Here is a 20,218-nt window from a genome sequence, read left to right as displayed (position 1 = left end):
AAAATGTTTGACACACAATATTCATCTGAAAGGTTGCAAAGAAAGCCTTGTATAGTCGAGCAAAATAAAAAGTGAAAATCACTAAAGTAATGATAATAATTAAAAATTCAAGAACCAGATAAGATCCCTTAGTATATCTCATACGTAATCAAAATGGTGAATCAAAAGATTACACACAAACTATATGAACAGAATCATGGTGTCAACAAATCCGTGGTTAAAACAATACACAGGTTATCTTCACCTAAATGAATAGCTGATATACCTTTTGACCTCAATGAAGAACACAATTTGTGCGAAGATAATCCACTGCCAAGATCTCAATGAAGAACATGATCAGGGTGAAGATAACCCACTCCCAATGGCAATTGCAATGTAGTTTTGGTATACAGTGAGAAGCTGAAATTATGGAAGTTGATTGAAGACGAATATGACAAAAAAAAAAACATTGGTAAAATTGTGGCCAATTCCAAGGAGTCTGTGTGGGGAAAATTAATCATAAGTTGTAGCTAACAATTATGGGCGGTTTTAAGTTGTTTTTTCTTGTTGCAAAGGGAAGAATGATACATAGCATTACTCGTAAACTGCTCATAGTTTTAAAGAGTCGCATCTGACACCATTGGATGCTAATTAATGGTAAACTACATATAAATTTGAAGAGTCATATTTGACATCATATACAGAGTTCACTATTGTTTTTAAACATGTAATTGTTTGTTGTTAAAATAAACATGCAATTGCTTATGTAAATGAATCAAGCACATACATGTGAATGCAGGGGAGCTCACTGGAACGAGGCATATCTATTTACAATGTAAGCATTCTTTCCTTTTAAATTTGAACAATAAATTTTCCTCTCAAAGCCTTGTAGAAGTGAATCATCACTTGAAATCATGCATTTGACCATCACAAAACAAAACAAGACACTACAACATAAAGGGGGGTTTTAAGACAATCTTTGAGACAATTTTTAAATGAATTGTCTTCGCTTGAGACAGAAAAAAGTTGTGTATCGTCTTAAGTACTGTCTTTAAGTGAGTGTCTTAAACTATCGTCTTAAATTATTGTCTTGTAAAGACAATAAGGAACAACAGTAAAATTGTCTCTAAGAGACTATTTTAATTGTCTTTATAGAAACAATCGTCTTAAATCTCACTTATTATCTTTCTTAAGATGATTAGAGAGATGGTATAAAATAATAAATTAAAAAACATTATTAAATATAAACTAGAATATTATTTATTTATTCATGTTAAAGCACAGTGGATTCGAACCACCATCCTCCTGCTTGTAATGCAGGTGCTCTTCCATTGAGCTAGCACTTTTTAAAATAAGGAAAACTAAAATTCTAAGGTTTTGCAAATATGAGTTACAAGAAGGGACAAGACAAATTAAGGTTTCTTACCCAAGTTTCTTGACACAAACATCTGAAAAATTCAGCACTCTTGGATTGAACTGTTAGCATGGTGAAGGCGAAACTGTGAACAAGTGCCTATGATGAACGGACACACACAGACGCTAGTCAAAGGAAAAAAGTCAGTACGAGCCCTGCAAAATTTCAACAATTGAAAGTCAAAATTAGTGGTTTTGCCTACAATGTTATCATTCAAAAGCTTGGAAGTGCAAAAATGTTTGAAGAATTAGAAAATGTTTTAGATCTAATGCGAAATGAAGACTACCTCAAATGCAAAGAAGGCCTTTTGTGCAGTGTCATCAAACTTTATGGATCAATGGTCTATTCAAGTTTGGTCGTTCTGAAAAGTTGAGAAAGATGTTGGAAGAGATGAATGACAAAGGGTGTGTACTACATGTTGCTACCTAGAATACTTGTCTTACCTATTTGTGCAAAGAAGGCAATTTTGAAGGCGCTTTTGGGTGTTTGGCTATTTTAAAGCATGGAATCATTCATTGTCCATATCAGTGTTGATGAAACAGAACCTTAAAAATACACGATGAGTAAACATGCATAAGATAAGTTGTCATAACAGTTAACTACCATTTTTGCCTCCCCAAAAGTGGCATGGAAAAAATTTTGTTATTCATCAATACTGTCTGTAGCATACAAATGCATCATCATTCCTAAGTAGTTCGTTCTCTAGCTTGGCTAGAAATGATAACCGATGGTGTTTCTAAACCTGATTGGTAGGAAAAATAAAAATTATTTAACAAGCATTGTTCTAATCATAAAATAATTAAGAGGAACCTGATCCTATCATGTAAAGTAAATCCTGAGCAAAAATGGAGAACGCCTCTTGTATAGACTTTCTAAAGCTTTCTTGATTCTCTCATGTTCTTCTCCTTTGAAAACCATGTTGAGATAGTAATTTTAAGGGAAAATCAAGTCATTCAAGAATCGTACCTAATTTACAGCACCACCAAGAGAATCCCGCAGTTGCTTTGAAGTTGTTTCAGCATTATATACAGGCACCTGAATTTACCATGGTGTAAGGAGAGAATCAGAATCATGAAAATCTAAATAAATTGTCCACGTTGAAAAACCTTTGATAAAAATAGGCACATTGACAACTTGATAATCTTACTATGAATGATATCACTCCCACACCAAAGCCTATCAATAATCTACCCACATACAACAACGTAGTATCCTGCATAACAGAAAAAGGGAACACAACTGAATGAAAGTTTTGCTTGTAGTTGTTGTTTAGAAGCTATATGCTTCCAGAATCATTTCAAACTCAGCCTTCATAAACATATATTATCAATATATTTACAATTATTCATTTTGAAAATGGCCAATTAATTTCTATACAAATTTTTATACAAGGAACAACAATCATGCACAGAGTATAATGGGTCTAATCTCATTTTAGATTCTCAAAATGGAAGGAAAATAATGCCCTGTTCTAGACCAGTCAAATTTAGGGATGCATAATGGATTGGTTAACCCCTTGGTAAAACATGCATTTTAATTTACTATTTAGACATTGCCCTGTTTTGTTGGATACACTATCCTATTCCTACTCCAAATTTAGTCCTTGTATAGGGGAAATCAACTTGAGTTTTGAGCCTCTCATCTGCTGAGCATAATTTTACTACCTTCAATGCTGACAAAAGTCATATTAAATCAGTAACCAGCCTAACTGGTAGTGATAGATGATGGTAATATGACCCATATGGATGCTTAATCAATCCTCATCCAAGCCATACACACTCGTCTTTGGGTAATCTAGATGCCATTGTAATTTTTTCAATTGTCTCATTAGCACACTAATGCCAAAACAGAAAATGTCATATGCCTGTGCCAAACAACCTGATTAAAATTATAATAAATCATGAGCTCGCGACTACCTGTCATCTCCATGAAACCTTCCAGCCTGTGTTGAGAACTAACGATGATGGCCCAGTTGAGAACTGCAGCAGTAGTTGTTAGGCTGCAATTGTGCTTCAAAGAAAGAGAAGTGGCAGATGTGGGAGACACCACAACTTAGTCTGGAATTGGCTCTCTTCAATCTTTGGAGTGGGAAAAAGATTTGATGAGGCGTGTCCCGGAAAAGGCTATCCAATCTCCATTTAAATCAGAAAACCACATTGCTTCTATTTTCTCTCAACAACCAACTGCTGTAGAGCTCCTCAAACTCAATAAAATATGATAAATTTGTCATTATATTTGTGTCACTAAACTTGAGCATTTGTGAAACCAGAGTGGTATAGTGTTCAAAGGGGTTTAAACTAGCGCTTGCACCGAGCGTGGGTGCAACAATTTAGCCAATAGGTAAATTGTATCAATCATTTGTAAAATTTGTCTATTAATTAATAATTATAAATGTGCATAATAGATGTATGCATAGATCATATTTGGTAACTCTAATATCTATATCATTGGGTCCAAAAATCATTTAACACAACACACATTTATGAGTATATGGCTGAAAATTTATGGTCAACGTTAAAAAACTGTCCATTAACCCAGTTTATTTTAGAGTAAAAGATCTCCATTTTATTTTAGAAGTTCCAATGTCTCATTAGCACACTAATGCCAAGCATTCCCTGTAATCATGGAGAACCTATATATAAAATTTCTCTTGCAAGACATTTTGTCAAAATGCCATGAAATCTCTAATTTGCCAAATTGAGAGTACATCCTAAGGTTGTTTTGAAAGGCAGTGTCAGGGTGCAGCCCACTTTTAATTTTGTGAATAATCCTAAGCAAACGTTTAGATGCAGGAGAATGTGAAATTATCAGGCATTGTTCCATGTCGCAGTATTTTATAGTAAATTGTCATCCCTTCCTTTTAAAACTCATTCTGAAGATATCCACTCAACAATGTTGTCCACAAGAAAAATTACAGGTTGTGCAAGAATGTCATAAGAATTTCTTACTGAAAAATGCTAAACAGAATATTACCAGAAAGTTTTTGTCGGCAATGGCTTCCACCATGAGAATCATAGAGGGATTTTCTTTCATGAGAGAGTCAAACAAACAATTTTTCGGAAACAACTTTGGCAATTTAAAATTTTGCCAAATTAAGTTATAATTTCAATAAGCGAATTCAATTTTAGTCAATCTAGTCAGAGTGAATCAAGAACTGTTCTTGTTGCATTCCATGTGAACACATTTTTTTGAAGTATCTGTCAAACAATTCACGTTTATATGTCTACTAGAGCAGTTGGAAGTACAACATCTAGTTAGAATTCTCTATTATTTACGCCTTATAGCATATCCATACCCTATCCCAAAGCTCTTATTTTAGCACAGGCTGAGAATATGCCAAGTGTGAACTAATCAGGTTGGAGACTTATTTTCTTTGTATGGTGCAAGAATGAGTGCCTTAGGGATACCCAAATCTTCTGTACACTGCAAAAAACATTTTCCATGAGATTCTCTCTCATTCATTTATGGAGTCAAACAATTTGACCGGTATCAAACTTAGCTTAATATAAAATTTGTTTGTTAGAGCACATGTCTTCAATAATTACATGAGATGTGTAGTTTTCAGGGTATTTTGCGTGTAGTAAGCAGGCTGTACAATGCCTTCGTCAACTCAAGGTCTCTAAAATTCAGTAGGGGGTGGCATTCCATGGCTTTTTTTATTCATCTTTCAAAAGTATTCATCCAAATCCCTTTTGTGCATATTATGTGACCAGTACAAGCCATGAGACAACATTATTACCAATAATATTATGGATTATAGAGATAGCGACAGTTTACTTTAGTCTGCATGCGGTGCCATCTCCACTAAGCCGTATGCAATTCCCAGATGTACCGGTGGAGGGTTGGTTTGGGAAAGCCAGTAGTCTAAAAAGCTTTTGGTCCTTGCTCATAATGGATCTCATTTTATCTTTCACGTCCTTTATTGGATGTGCCAGTTTATTCTGAAAGTCTAATTAACAATAACTGAAACCATAGAAACAAGAGGATGGTGCGCTTTCATCAGCATTACCTTTTAATTGAAGACCACATTTGTCGAGTATGTCCTCTGCATCCAAAGCAATATCTGCAACTTCAAGCAGCCAGCTTTCATGTACTTATCATGTGCACCTTGAACATCTGCTTCACTGAGATAGGCGCTTATGTTTGTAAACTTCTTCCTTGGCCATTCAAATTCCTTTCCGAAGTTAAGAAGAAGTGAAGCTTGATCATTCATCTGTTCTATTGTCATATCCCCAAGTTTTCTAATCACAACACCAACCAAAGCAATTTGCGTATCAAAAAATTGAGAAACTGAAGCTTAGCACTCAGCTATAGATTAATTCAAAACAACAAAAAGAGTTGTCTAAAATGCAGTTTCCGTGGGTATGGCAGGGATAGATGCGAATTGATAACACAACAGGTAGAACTTCTTAGTAAGATTTCCCACACTTCAATTATCATATATGTTACATTCCTTTAATTGAAAGTTATTTTAATATTCTCTTTTAGTCTTTTAACAGTTATCTCAGCTTTGCATATCCGCCTCTGACATGAAATGTATCAAATTTGACACACATTTCTGAACCCATGAGCTGCGTGAGTACACATTATCCTAAACATTTTCTTTATTCCCTTCGAAGTTTCTGGGCAAGTTTTGATGTCAATAAATTCGTGTTCCGATTGCGTGAGACTATTTAAGTAGGGCATTGCCCTGATATAAAATCCTATCGGCTAAAGAGATTAAAAGTAACGAATTCATCCATACCAATATATGTGCACAAACTTCCAAAATTGTAATTGGGAATTTAAATAGTGATGTAGCCGATGAACCTGAAAGAATTATTATAACCAAAGTAAAAGAGGTTAATGTAACTGAAGTAAAGAAATCAAGAAGACATTGTAACCAAATAGTAAACTGCCCAAAGTAATTAAAAGGGCTGGAAATTAATTCATGGAAAACGGTAGAGGAAAAAGAAAGAAATGAAAATGTTAGTTTTCCTCTACCTATCGATAGGCCATCCAATGAATATAGTATATGTGGTGACGACAATTATGAATGAGGAAACCTTTTTCAGATTTTATTTTTCTATGATACAGAGCGTTCAACATATATTTAACATTGATTCATATTTGGTTTTTATCTTAGTTACCAGATTCGTGCCCTAGAGGCCGGATCCGGATTCGGGTCCGATCCGGATCCAAATTTGTGCCTGGATTCGTGCAGATCCGGGCAGGATCCTTGTTTTACACAGTGGATTCGTCCGGATTCATGGCCCACGAATCCTGACGAATCCACTGTGTAAAACAAGGATCCTACCCGGATCTGCATGAATCCAGGCACGAATCCTCAAGGATCCAGTGTGAATCCTCAAGGATCGACAAGTTTAAGTGAGTCTAAGTTATTTAATATGACTTTTTTAAATATATTTTTTTGCTTTCTAGTGCTAAAATGACCTTTTTATGCATTATATATACTAATAAATGAGAGAAACAAATATATATATATATGTATATACATATATATCTATATATATATGTATATACATATATATCTATATATATATGTATATATATCTGTTACTAGTTGGGGCTTGGGCAAGATCAGTAATATATATATATATTCACGAATCCTAATCGGGAAAAAAAAAATCACGAATCCACGGATCTAATTCACGTGCCCGAATCGGATTCGTATCCCGAATTGGTAACTAAGGTTTTTATCAATTTGTTCTATGAATCAATTTATGCATATATTTTTATTTGGGAATGGTTTACATTTGATAAATGGTGTTATCGGCTTTAGTTTGTGAATTTTCTCAATATTAGATGATTCAAGAAACAGTTTTGCATGTGTAATGCAAATTCTAGTAAACCATCTTCAATATTGGCTACAATTGGTATTTTCGCCAGTTAAAATTGTTTCAGAATACAAAGGTATTGCTTATGAAGCAATTTAATATGTTATTGGTCATTTGGTCAGTGTCCGTACATAATCAATTCACAATGAATCATTTTTTTAAATGTTTCTTATGCATGAAGAATTGGTTGTGAATCACACTAATTTCCATAGTGTGAAGAATTATTTTAAATTTGGGATTCAATAAAAGGTGTTGGTTATGCAACATGAGAGTAGCCTTCAGAAAAATGTGATTTATGTGCGGATTTCCGAGTCATCAATATCCAAGACTCTTGGTGAAGAATGGAAAAAACAAAATGATTCAAGACTTGGAATAGCTTTTTGCTAATAAATTCTGATTTTTAATGCATGGGATCAGTCATCTTAGAGAAGAATTTCTTTTAAGAAATCTAATTTTAAATGAGATTATAGGACATCCCAAGAAATCGGTCATTGATTCCCACCATATGGAAATTTCAGATTAAACCATAGGCTGAAATGGTATTACTTATGAAACTGAAAATCAGATTTGAAGGCTTTGAAATTTCTGAAATTTTATGAAGGTTTGAGTGACTTTGAGTTGGGTTTGGAATATATTCAATGATTAAAGAAGAATGTTCCAGGAATGTGATTATGTTGTACTCGAGTATAAGATTGCCTCTTTTTCGTCTACATTGCGACAGTAAGTTGGGGATGAATATTTAGATTTGAATTTTTCTTCAGTTTGTTTACACCACCAACCCTTCGAATCCCTAACCAAGGTGTAGATCCAATATCAAGTAGTAGTAACTTGTGGTCGAACATACCAGTATTTGGATCAGTTGTGAATAGCCAAGAGGTTCACAACTGACATCAATAACCTACCATCCATGCAAATAGCATTACTCAAGGACCAACAGGATTGACATTTGATTCTTCAATTCTTACAAATGGTCACTCCTATGAGCAATCTGCCAACAAATTTTGGTCCAAGTAAGAGAATAAATATGCTATGATCATGGCCTTAACAAGAAAATGATGACCCTATGCAATGAAAATAGTCTAAATCATGGTATGACAGTTAAAACAATCAATGACAGGCAGCAATACAAGAAGCTTTTGTGAATATGGGATAGGAAAGAAGAGGACATTGAACACAGTTCGATACGGAGATAGACATCTAGTACCTATTGAAGACTTTCACATAATAAAGTAGTCATGGAGATTAGACCCGCAAATGAAGCATACAAGAATCAGTTTCAATTGCTGGTCCTGCCTACACCCCCGCCCTTTAGAATAGTAGGGGGCCTATAGATAGTAGGACTCTTTCTCTTGATGGTTAAGGGTCATCAGCTGTGAGTGGTGCTTCTACTGATAGATAACCCGTTTATTCAACAGGTGCTTCAACAGGCCTATTATTCCTTTACCCGAGGCTTGGAAATCAATCTCAAGCTGTGCCTGGCTGTGTAAAATCGTAGTACGGTGTGGGGTCGGATGAAAAGTGAGAGTGAAGGGAAAGTGAGTTATAAGGTTGCAGATAGGAATTACATCAGGTATAGTTAGGTAGGCCAACCTACAATAGGGACTCAAATGGCATTCCAGATCTATTAAGGACAAGCAATTGATGAAGGAAACTGAATTTTGTTTTATGAGAGTGTTTGAAAGCCAAACAGAATGATAGATGATTTGGAAATGTTAAACTATTTCATTCTACTTCCCATTTCTCTCTTTAGTTATGGGATGAGATTCCTTGTGGGTTCTTTGAATGTTTGTAAACTTTACACCTCCATTACGCCATTGACATATACTTCTATGGTATTCATGCAACCCATTTTTGTAAGATTCATTTCACACTTATTGATTAAAGAGAATGGGGGGGTGTTGGATTCAAGGGAATGCTGGGAACATGGTACAGGACTTCTGGATTCCTGTGAAGCCAAAACTTTAGACTCGTCTCAACAAAGGAGTCATCATTTTTTAAAGATAAATAAAATATGTCATAACAATTAGTCTTTAAATTGAATGTCAATGTCATACATCTGATCCTATTCTCTTAATCCCAGAGATACCCACATAGGACTAGGAGTATTTTAGCAACACTAGAGTTGTTTTACTGCCCGTGCAATCCAATATTGGTACTAACTCCCTTTACTGAAGTTTGAATGTTGATTATCTAAATGATAGGCTCCATAATTCACTGCCGTGTCCTACCATAGAAGCAACTATTTTTTATGCGTTGATGGCCCAATATAGCAAAGAGCATGGCAAAAATCCCTAGTGACAATCAATATTCACTCAAAATGGAGCTAAAAACCTACACAAAAATTTGTACCTTATTTCATTCCCCTTATTAGCAGAGATTAGATACAAGATGCCTATCCATATGATTAACAATGGGAGCATCAAATTTTGAATGCTATGCAATATGTTAATCCAGAAATGACATGCCCATTTTCAAAGAAAACTTATTTTAAGCAAAATAAATAAGTACATCCCTTAACACAAACAAAAATGCTAGTGTGCACACGAAAAGTACACAAAAGAAGCTATTAACTACCCAACGCTATCTGATATTGCATTAACAAAACATATGCCTTCAGTATAATTACACTTCTTGACAATTTCTTACAACACCTCTCAAAAAGCGTGAGAACATAAAAAGAGAAGGTATGTGATCTCAACTGTTCGTACCACAGAGGCCAGTAAATCTACAAATGATTTACATATAAATATATCTTATGAATCTAACATCTATGGGCCTTAAGATGTGAGCGGAAGTGAAAAGGAATAAGCAGACTATAAGGACACTATGATTCAAAAGCCCAGCTCTTACAATACCCAAATTACTAAAAAGAAACAGAATAGATCTACAGGGCATTAGGGGATTTTCTTACCTGTTTGAAATGCAGATCTAGCTTTCTCTCTGAGCTAATTGAAGAAATTCCACCTTGTTCCAGATCTAGCCCTACACTCCTTAGTTAAGGTTTCTCTTTCAATAGGAGGGCTTTGAATTGATCAATGAAATCAGAGGTCTATAGCCTGTACTCACACTAACAGATCTAAGCTTTGAGCATAGCAATTTTTGTGTATCCTGTGATGGCATAGCCTTTCTATTGGCTTGCAATAATTCAAAAATGTTAAACTATAAACAAGTGCTGGAGAGAAAATGGTCCAAGCACTACACTAGGGATAATTGACTCTATAGAAATAAATAAATATAATATTTATCCCGATAAAAAAGCTGCAGATCTGATGCATTAAGACTTCAAATAAAAGGTTACCTTCTCCTTGTCAAGTTTTGTAAACACCCATGCCACATTGGGAATGTTATCTGGAGAATCCAAGTGCTGTAACACCGAGCACATCACATATGTAAGTAGTTTCAAACAATAAATTACAAAATCTAAAATTAAAAATTAAAAAATGTGCAAAGAATTCATGGGAGATTTGCCTGCATAATTCAAGTCCCCTAAAAAATGGAAAATCCCTCATGAATCTCCTCACACTCAAAGCCACCTGCATATCCAGTAGGCATTTTTCACAAAGTTAGCACCATGAATGTCAATTTTATAGACAGAAAGATGCATGTTAAATATCAATTCCCTGCGCACGGTTGGATGACCATGAGGGGGAAAAAAAGTGAGGCAGTGGGTAAAAGATTGATTACAACTGGGATGAAAAGCTTACAGAATGGGTTTTGTACAGATACAGGGGAAAACCCACTTCATGAAGGGCCCTTGCATTGAGAACGGTCATGAAGGTGGCTAGGGCATAGGAAAAATTTGTATTGATGCATGTTCACATATAAAATCTGAACAACTAACTGCATGATGAACCTTACCGTCAATGATGCCTCAATGCTTGCCGCTGATTCCAGAAGAAGCAACAGTTCGATGAGTTCGTCATAGCAGAAGAGGTCTAGTTTGGGCGCCAGGAGCTGGGGAAAACGAAATGATGCCGCTATTATGTGAAACTTAATACTCATACCTAAACTGCCTTTTCCTTTTGTCTCTACCTAATGCGATTAAAAATTTTAAAAATATTAATTAAATAAAAACATGTGTTAAAGACAAAAATAAAATATTGTCTTCAACAACCGTCGTAAATACATCCACTCTGTAGTAGTGAGAAAGTTCCTAAAATTGCTAACCTGATAGACTATATTGCCTGGATAAATTAAATAATGCTATGCATGATACCGAGTCATTTCACTTATTTGAGTTGTTGAGAGATTTTTTTTTCGTGACTGATAAGGAGAAAACACTTGCAGGGTAAATAGGTACGGCTTGTTCTGGTGATTTCACTTGCATGCATGTATATGTGCATGATTCATTTAAGTAGACAAAAATACTTATTTTTAAAATGAACTTGATATATTATGTCAATGGCAACTCTTCAGTTACTCACAGAAGCTCACAGTCATTATACACAACGCACACAATGGTGTCAAATGTGACTTTTCAAATACTATCAATGATCTTTCATTAATGACATGCATAATTCTTTTCTCAACATCAACTTTATTCCTAGAAGACATTCGGAAAACCACACACAATTGTTAACCATAACTATGGATATTCTTCACAGACATATGCTTCATAAAAGAGTTTTTCCCATAGGCTCCTTCGAATTGACTGCAATTCAAACCATCTACAATTCATTGTTCCCTTATTTTCATTTTCAATTGACTTTCATGATTTCACCTCCTCACTGGATCAAAACAACTTTTTCATCAAACCCAGTTATGCATTGTTCCATACACAACCTCTGTGGAAAATAAACAACACAGAATTAGAAAGAATGTTTTTTGAATAAACTGTGCAGTTATTTTTATAAAATTGTGTCGGTTACAAAAAAGAATTAAATTCATATTCATTTAACAATTTAGTAAGCCCAACAGATCCCACTAAAGAGCTAAATTCTCTCACAAGAACTTAAAATGAATTTTATGTGGAAAACTGTTTTCTTGTGTAGAACCTAGACCTCTGGGCTCTTTATCCTAGTCTAGATTGAATATTTTTATGAAGCCATGGAAATAATATGTTCAATATTGCATAATTTCATGAAATGCCCACTGTTTTCCTAGCTCCAAGTTTTTCAAGATACTCTGGACTCTGAAGGTACTTTGGCATACAACTTGCATGCCTCAGATGTTTTCTGGTTTGATTAGTTTGTCAATGACTATTTCCTCACTGCACTATCTGTTTGCAATCTTTGGTTCTTGTTCACTACAATTTAAGAGAGATATGTTTTCAGCTAAAAGAAGCAGAGAAATGAAATGCCAAACATTTGTTCACTGGTGTATAGATTTAAAATTCCTTGCACCATTTTGAATGATGAGCAATACATGCAAAAGACATGAGTAGTTTGAGACTTGTTACAGACCTAAAAATTGGAAGACCTGCAATAAATACGTGAACGCAAATTCCTGAAACTTAAGCATGTCAACTAAGTGTTCAAGTGAAGAAGCTGCTGCACCAAGCAAAACCCCACTTTTGGTGTCCTAAATGAATTGAATACAGAACCACAAAAATAAAAAATTTATAAGAAATTATCAATAGAATGTTTGGCAGAAAACTCAAAAAAACATTGCCTTATGACATTTGATACAATCGACACTCCATAGAATGGGCATTTGCAAAGTCGATCTCATAATTTTTCTAGCATTCTAACTGTGTGTGCAAAAATGTGAGCTCGACATTTATCAAAGAACAACTTATAATTACAATTTTAGGCAACCAGACACTACCCTGTTCTCATTTCTTACTTTTGTCAGGCTTCATTAAACTGTTGAAAATTCATTAATTGTACTAAACTACTCTGGCAAAACAATAAAAACTGTAACAAACAATTTTCATAACAAAATAAAGGTAATCTAGAAAGAGTTTTCCTCAACTAATTATTGAACAATATACATTGAATTCATTTTCATGAGACATTAACTGCTTTTAACTACCAACAATTAGCTGAGATAGCAAAGCTCAACTGAAATAGCTATAACAATAATCAACTAAAATAACTGTAGTAACAATTAACTGAAAATAACTATGATAACGTCCAACTGAAATAACTGTAACAATGATCAACTGAAATAACTGTAATAACGATTAACCGAATGATAACATTCAACTGAAATAACTGTAATAACAATCAACTGATATAACTGAAATAACGATTTACTATCTTTCCTTGCATATAAGTCAAATAAATGCATAACATGATAAAGAAAGAAGAACATGCGAGAAATATCTGGTGAGTCTTTAATTGGTTGTGGAAGCTTCGACTTTCAATAAGAGGAGAAGCATTGAGTTAGGCTTAACCTCCCAACCTTGGACCATATTTATCCCCACACAATCTATTGAATAGAAAGGCCCTCCCTACCCTAGGAACAAACTTGGGATACTTTTAGTGTAGCCACCTGACCAATCCGTTGTTTAAAATGTTCACACAGTTATGGATGAACATGTCTGAATAACTAGCTCTACTGACATCAAGTGATCATAGATGGCAAACATGTCTTAAACGAGCTTGGCCAAGGTTTTCTAATGGGTTCAATGACCTAATCACGATAGCTCGACTTGACAACAAGCGAACAATAGTATGAGCAAGCATGAGCTATTAAATGAAATTAATTTAGATTTCTTATGTCATGTCTAACTTTGATTTCCATGTTATTGCAGATTCCATCTCACCTCTTCACTTTTTTCATGGCTATAAAGCCAGCGAGTCCTAGGTGTTTTGAATCTCAAAGCAATCGGCTCTGTCTGCTGATCGTCAACTGATATATGAATATTATATGTTTCCATCTTATCACAATCTATGATCTGAAAAATGAAATCTTTAAGACTTGCAGAATAAATATCATTTGATTCAAACTTTTAGTGGCATAAATAAAATATGATATCATGTCATGGTTACTTGGCTTTTATTCATCATAACAGCTCTGTCCTACAAAGGGTCTAACCAATGGCATTTAAGCAAGATGATTTGCATCATAATATGAAACTGTGTCTTACTGCTATAATAATCGGAATGCAGCAATAACTGATAATAAAACATATCGCAATGCTTGGAATATGGACAACCACATAACTTGGTAAAATTTGGAAAAGAAATGGAGTCTTGCTGGATGCTAACAATCAGCCCCACTCTTCACGGAAGAAATCTTTAACGCAAATCCCAATTTAATTATCAATCACGTTTGCAGCAGAACATCAATATAAAAGGGAAATCGTAGAAGGAAAATGCAATGATTACCAAGTGGTATATTACAGAGATATCGTGTGATATCTGCAAAGGTATCGAGTGTTATGAAACCGAAGTTGGGTGATATGAAAGAAGTCAAGTGATATGTCCTTATGCTCATGATCTCTCTAGGCTCAAAATAACAAGGTATTGAAGTCTCTTTGGCTTCTAAAATGTTGTTACTCATAAAGAAGAGAACTTCGCTCTTGGTCGCCAAATAAATATGCCAAATGTTCATTTTGGTTTTTAGCAAGAAAAATGAATAAATATGGAAAAAGATTTGAAGGTTATAAATCGAGGATAATTATAATTTATATCCATCTACTTGCACGTAGATATACTTATGAGGTGGCATCATATTATTTATAAAAATAATATTATGGTGTCACTTTATTCCTATATGTATGTGCATGTACATAGGTATACATATAATGATGTGGTGGAAAAAATCAATCAAAAAGCATTTGAGGTATGTATTATTTTTAATTAATATAATTTATGTTTTAAATGTTTATTTAATAGCGCATGTGGTTCCATCGATTGTATCCTAATGTTCAAGTCGCTAGGTCCTTACCAAGGCAATTAAAGGTCATACTTGTCAACCTGATAATTGTACTAAGCTAGTATCTCATTCCGTTGATCCTGTTTAGCAATGCTTTTCCCCTTCATCTTCTCCTACAATCACCCGTGCAATATTTCCATGATAATAACAAGTTCCATAATAGCATTTAATATAGATAAAGAATTTAATTATTAACCATAATTCCAAAACCAAGCAATTGCTAAACATCACATGACAAATAATGGATAACAACCATCTTCATTAAACAGTTAACATTATGAATACAACGGATATATTTAACTACCCTCTTCATATGATTATGAAAGAAAATACATTCAATCTAATGGCTATAAATAAATTTAAAATTTAGGTCAAAATTTGGGATGTAACAGAAATTTTTATATCAACTCAAAAAATGGCAGTTATAAACAAGAATATGGTCAAAGGCCGACAAGGAGTTATGAGTTCATTACCTCACAACACCCCAATATTGTCATCAACAGCTGACATAAGTTCATTTCGCCTCATATCTAAAAATTCATAAATTGTAAAAAAAATGTTTTGGGAAAATGACAGCTAAAGTAATAAAACTAAGAAGTAATGGAAATATAAGCTTTAAAACAAAATGAACCATAAAAAACGTCATTATAAACATAATATTCAAAGTATGGTCAAGTAATTGGGTGTTTACATCTCCTCAACACCACATTTATATGTTAAAGAGTCATAAATAGTTCAATTCTCATAAATGTTTGACATGACGAGTAATTTGGGAAATTCAATTCTTCCAAATATAAAACATTTATATATTGTCCTTAACTGCTTTTGGAAAAATAGTAAAAATTCATGGAAAAGTATCAATTAAAAGGACCTTATATTTCTGGACAAAACAACAGCGATTGTCAATAAGGTGAATATGTCCAATTGGTTACATGTTTGATTCTTGAGGAATCAGAGGTCATAATTTTGATATAGAAATACTATGAATTCACAGAATTAGTAAAAGCTCATGGAAAATGTCAGATGGTCATTATGAAAAAAAAGCAACCAACATAATCTTTTTAAAATTTTAATGATTCTTTACAAGTCATACACGTCTTCATTTTCTCATTTGTTATTGAAATTTATTTATATTTTCATTTTAATATTAATAACATTGATAGAAAATAATTGATCAATCTTGCTAGCATAAGTGGAATTTGATGACGAAGATAGATCTCTTATTACATTGAGAGAAAATGAAATATCACCCATATCAATATCTTTTCCCATTTACTTTCATGTTGAGTACTTGTTTAATTTTAACACACGTGGTTCATGGTAGCTCATATATGCACATCAAAGTGATTGAAAAATGTAAATGTGAAAAGTAAATTCCTAGATGTTTTTCCCTCTCATTTTAAACTTAATCTAACTTTTATGCAATAGTATAGTGATGAATCTTAATATATATTGTAAGACTTCATAATCTTAATCATAATCATCATGTACCTAAATTGAACCAAAGTCTCAATGCCCTAGGTAATTGGATCTTAGTGTTAGTCTAGTAGTTCTGGTCCTAGGTTGAGACTACCTAGCCAACCTTGATCCTAGATCAAGGCTTCTAGAGTGAGATCACCAAAAACATCACAGTAACAAATGAGGTTATCCTCAGCATAAAGAGAGGATCAAAATTATGTTACTAAAATCAGATATTAGTATTCACTGAGGATATGAAGAGATTTGGTGCATTGCTCTTTTTGAGTGCCGGTCGTTTTTCTCTTATACCTTATACCTAAAAACAGATAGCCAATATCTTGGGCTTCAGTATCACCTCTGTCCCATCACTAAAAGTAAATTTAAGGGCATTGTTTTTTTCAAGTGCATGCCGGTCTTCTCAATAGGAGGAGGTGGTTAGTAATTGTAGGGGCAAGGCCTCAACCTAAAAAAGAAAGCGGATATCCTTGCTGAGGAGAATAACAATAATAAAAAGCAGTTGTATCTGCAGTACTCATCTATGCTGCCTTATTTTCCAAATCACTAGCAAAATGGTGGATGATATGAAATTATTTTTAAAGAATTTTTTGTGGGAAGGATTGATGGAGAAGAAAATAGTACTTTCATTGGAAGAAGGCTTTTTAGGTGGAAGCGAAAGGTGGTGCAGGGCTTAGAAGGATGAGCGTGCAAAATGCCACTCTAGGAGCGAACCAGAACGAGTATGGTGTAGAATTTTTTCAAGCAAGTATATGGATGACACTAATGCCAGTAGGATTCTGACAATGACAAAGTCTCAGGGGGGCTCAATGGTAAGGAAGTTCTTATAGGAAAGCAAGAAACCATTACAGAGCACTTAAAATGGAAGATCAATGATGGGAGGAAGGAAAAACTTTTGGCTTGAATCCTGAAATGGGCATAAACCATTGAATGCTATTAGTAGCATAGAAGGCAACATTGAGGGCTGCATGGCATGTAATGATGGAGGGTGACACACTGTGTGCATAAGGAAAATAACAGTGTTGAGGATTATTTTGAATGATTGAGTGATGGTGAAATATCAAACACGGCTTAGAAGTGTTCCAGTTTGCAATGGAGGAGGTATGCAGGAATGGTGATTTAAGTTGGTATTTTTATCAAATAGAGAGCAGAAAAGAAACAAAAAGGAAGTTGAAAATAATTAGATTGCAGATTATGATTCTTAATTTTTTAGTTGTTGCAGATTTCAATGATGTTGTTGGAGCAAGATGAAGAGGGCATGAAGGGTTTAATGAAGTAGAGACTTAATGAAAGCCCTGATTCTTTGCTCATGATTCAAGCTATTTCAGAACATCAGAGTGACAAAGAAAACATATCAATCGGGTCCAATGAAGTATCTCTAAAGAATGACCATTGGGGAGCACAAATATAGCTGCCTGCCTACATTCAAGACTAGAGAAGAAGCTTTTGAGGCTTATGATATAGCTTACATGAAGTTCAAAGAGCAAGATGATGAGAAACTAAAAAACTGTTTCAAGATTCTTTCACTTCTAATGAAAAGTTCAGAGTGCATCTCAAGCCAATTCAGATCAAGTACAAGATCAATCCCATCACAAGACCACAAATCATTTCCATGGATCTATGCAACTTGGAAAAAGAAAAGTTATGGAAGATGAAAATGAAAATAAATCAAATGATGTTGCAATGCTATTTGAGATAGAAATTGATACTAAGACAAATTGAAAAAGAATGGGGATCCAGATTGATCCAAAGGGGGGAAAAGCACCGAGATGGAGAAGGTGAAATTAAGTCCAAAGCAAAAGAGCAATCTACAATTGAAATTGATCCAAAAGCCACATCTAGTTCAGTAAGCTCAGTGAAAGTGAGCCAAAAGTTAACATTAAGAGGCCAAATGAGTTAGTGAAATATCAGGAAAAAATCAGTGTAGCAGTGTATAGGTTACATATTCATCCCATCAGAATACTAGCAATCATTTTCATGGATCTACATAACTCACAATAGGAAAAGCAATTTGGAATGTAATCAGTCAAAAAGAGAAAAAGTTGAAAGATCGTGGAGTTGAAATTGATCCTAAGGCAAAAGAAATTGGAGCCTCAGATTCATCCAAAAAAAAACAAAACTGAGAGAAGGTGAAGTTGAAATTGAGTCAAAAGTGTTTGAGTTAGTTAAGTGTCTACCCGTGCCAAAAGTTGTTAGATTTGAATATTGTAGAAATTGGTTATTAGTTTGGGATCTTTTTAGAGGTAATCTTCATTTTGACTAAAAAAGTAGCTAACAATAATTATTAATATTTCTATTTCAATTGTTATATTCTATGTATGACATTTCCGCCGATTTCTTAATTGTATTGTCCTATCAAAGCTAGATTTGGCATTAATCCATCATGGGAGTGCTAAGAAGGTAAAATCATCTTTAGAGTTGACCATTGTAGAATGAGAGATAGGATCTATTATAGAAATAGTAAAATAAATGTAATGCACAAAAGCATGATTCATATGTTTTGTGCATGAACCAAGTCTAATTCTTTACCTATCATGTTAATTAATGGACAGGATTAGTTTGATAATATTTACTAATGCAATGCAGATTTATTGGCATTGCAATTCTAAATTATTTTTCATAAAAGAAGAGGATTTGGCAACTGAACAAAAAGCAGGCTATTGTTATCAATGTTCTTTCTTTTTGGTACTGTTGTCAATGTTAGGGATGTAATGATATCTCTAGAAAATATTTTAATTTGCCGAATTTCGGTGGACAATATACGTTCTGTTGATAATCACAAAATATCAACAGCTATGTTGCATAACATCATACCAGACCAAGAGCATCAACTCTGCCCACTAACCAAAAAGATGTTTAAATATTTATATCACATTAACACAAAATTCAACCATGCTTACACAAACTTCTCAAGCCTGCTCACTTCCTACTGTCACTAGTAACAACGAAAGCCTTGGATGAAAAAATAAGAGCAGAATTCACAATAGACAAGTGCTGCCCTGTGAAGATCGTTTTGGGTGTTGACAGATTACAGAGCACGGGAGTTTTACAGACCTCCCTTTTGATTGCTTTCTACTTGTAGAATTTCTAAATATAATAGTTAACCATTTTAAAATCGACCTCCAATAATAGAAAATATCTATTGAAAATACCAATAGCTATACCTAGGGCAACGGAGTGAAGAAACTCCAGAGTTACCTAAATGCTGAGATCGGTCCTCTAGTTGAGGGAATGCCTCCACCACATGCTCCATCTCCCTTCTTCTTCTTCCTCTTATTCATTCACTTTCCTTTCGTCCGCGGTGAGTAGGGCTGCAACAGCATTATATAGAATCAAACTTCATTTGAGCCATATTCCTCACAAAATGCAGAACTTGTAGAAATGATTGACAGAAAGTTCGAAAAACAAGGTTGCCCCGTGACATTCCAACAATTGGCAGGTGCAAAGCTCACTGCGTTGGGAAAAAATGGAGCCGGACATTTTGATGCAGAGTATCTTGCACGACAAAATTTAATAAAAAAAAAAAAATTGGAGGAGAAAGAAAGTGACAAAAAGTAGAGGAAAAAATAAATAAATAAAAATGGAAAAAGGAGAAAAAGAAAAAAAAGGAGGAATTTCAATTTTCAAGGTGCATAGGTGGCATAAAATAGAAAAGTTAAAAAGAAAAAAAAGACTGTCATTCCATTTATCG

The 20,218-nt window shown here is 34.2% G+C and overlaps 1 long non-coding RNA gene across 1 annotated transcript; it reads right to left on the bottom strand.

Moving 5' to 3' along the window:
* Nucleotides 1-11,698: 11,698 nt before the first annotated feature.
* On the bottom strand, nt 11,699-20,049 carry LOC149533432 (uncharacterized). Its single transcript, XR_016357846.1, has 2 exons — nt 19,726-20,049; nt 11,699-12,014 (listed from the first exon to the last, which is right to left on the bottom strand). It is a non-coding gene; the product is annotated as an uncharacterized LOC149533432 (long non-coding RNA).
* Nucleotides 20,050-20,218: the final 169 nt, after the last annotated feature.

The sequence above is a fragment of the Cupressus sempervirens genome, chromosome 10 (genome assembly GCF_028749045.1).
Source record: "Cupressus sempervirens isolate cs-2001-9-10 chromosome 10, ASM2874904v1, whole genome shotgun sequence".
NCBI lineage: Eukaryota > Viridiplantae > Streptophyta > Pinopsida > Cupressales > Cupressaceae > Cupressus > Cupressus sempervirens.
The sequence above is the reverse complement of the archived record's forward strand: the minus strand, read 5'-3'. Positions and strand labels throughout refer to the sequence as shown.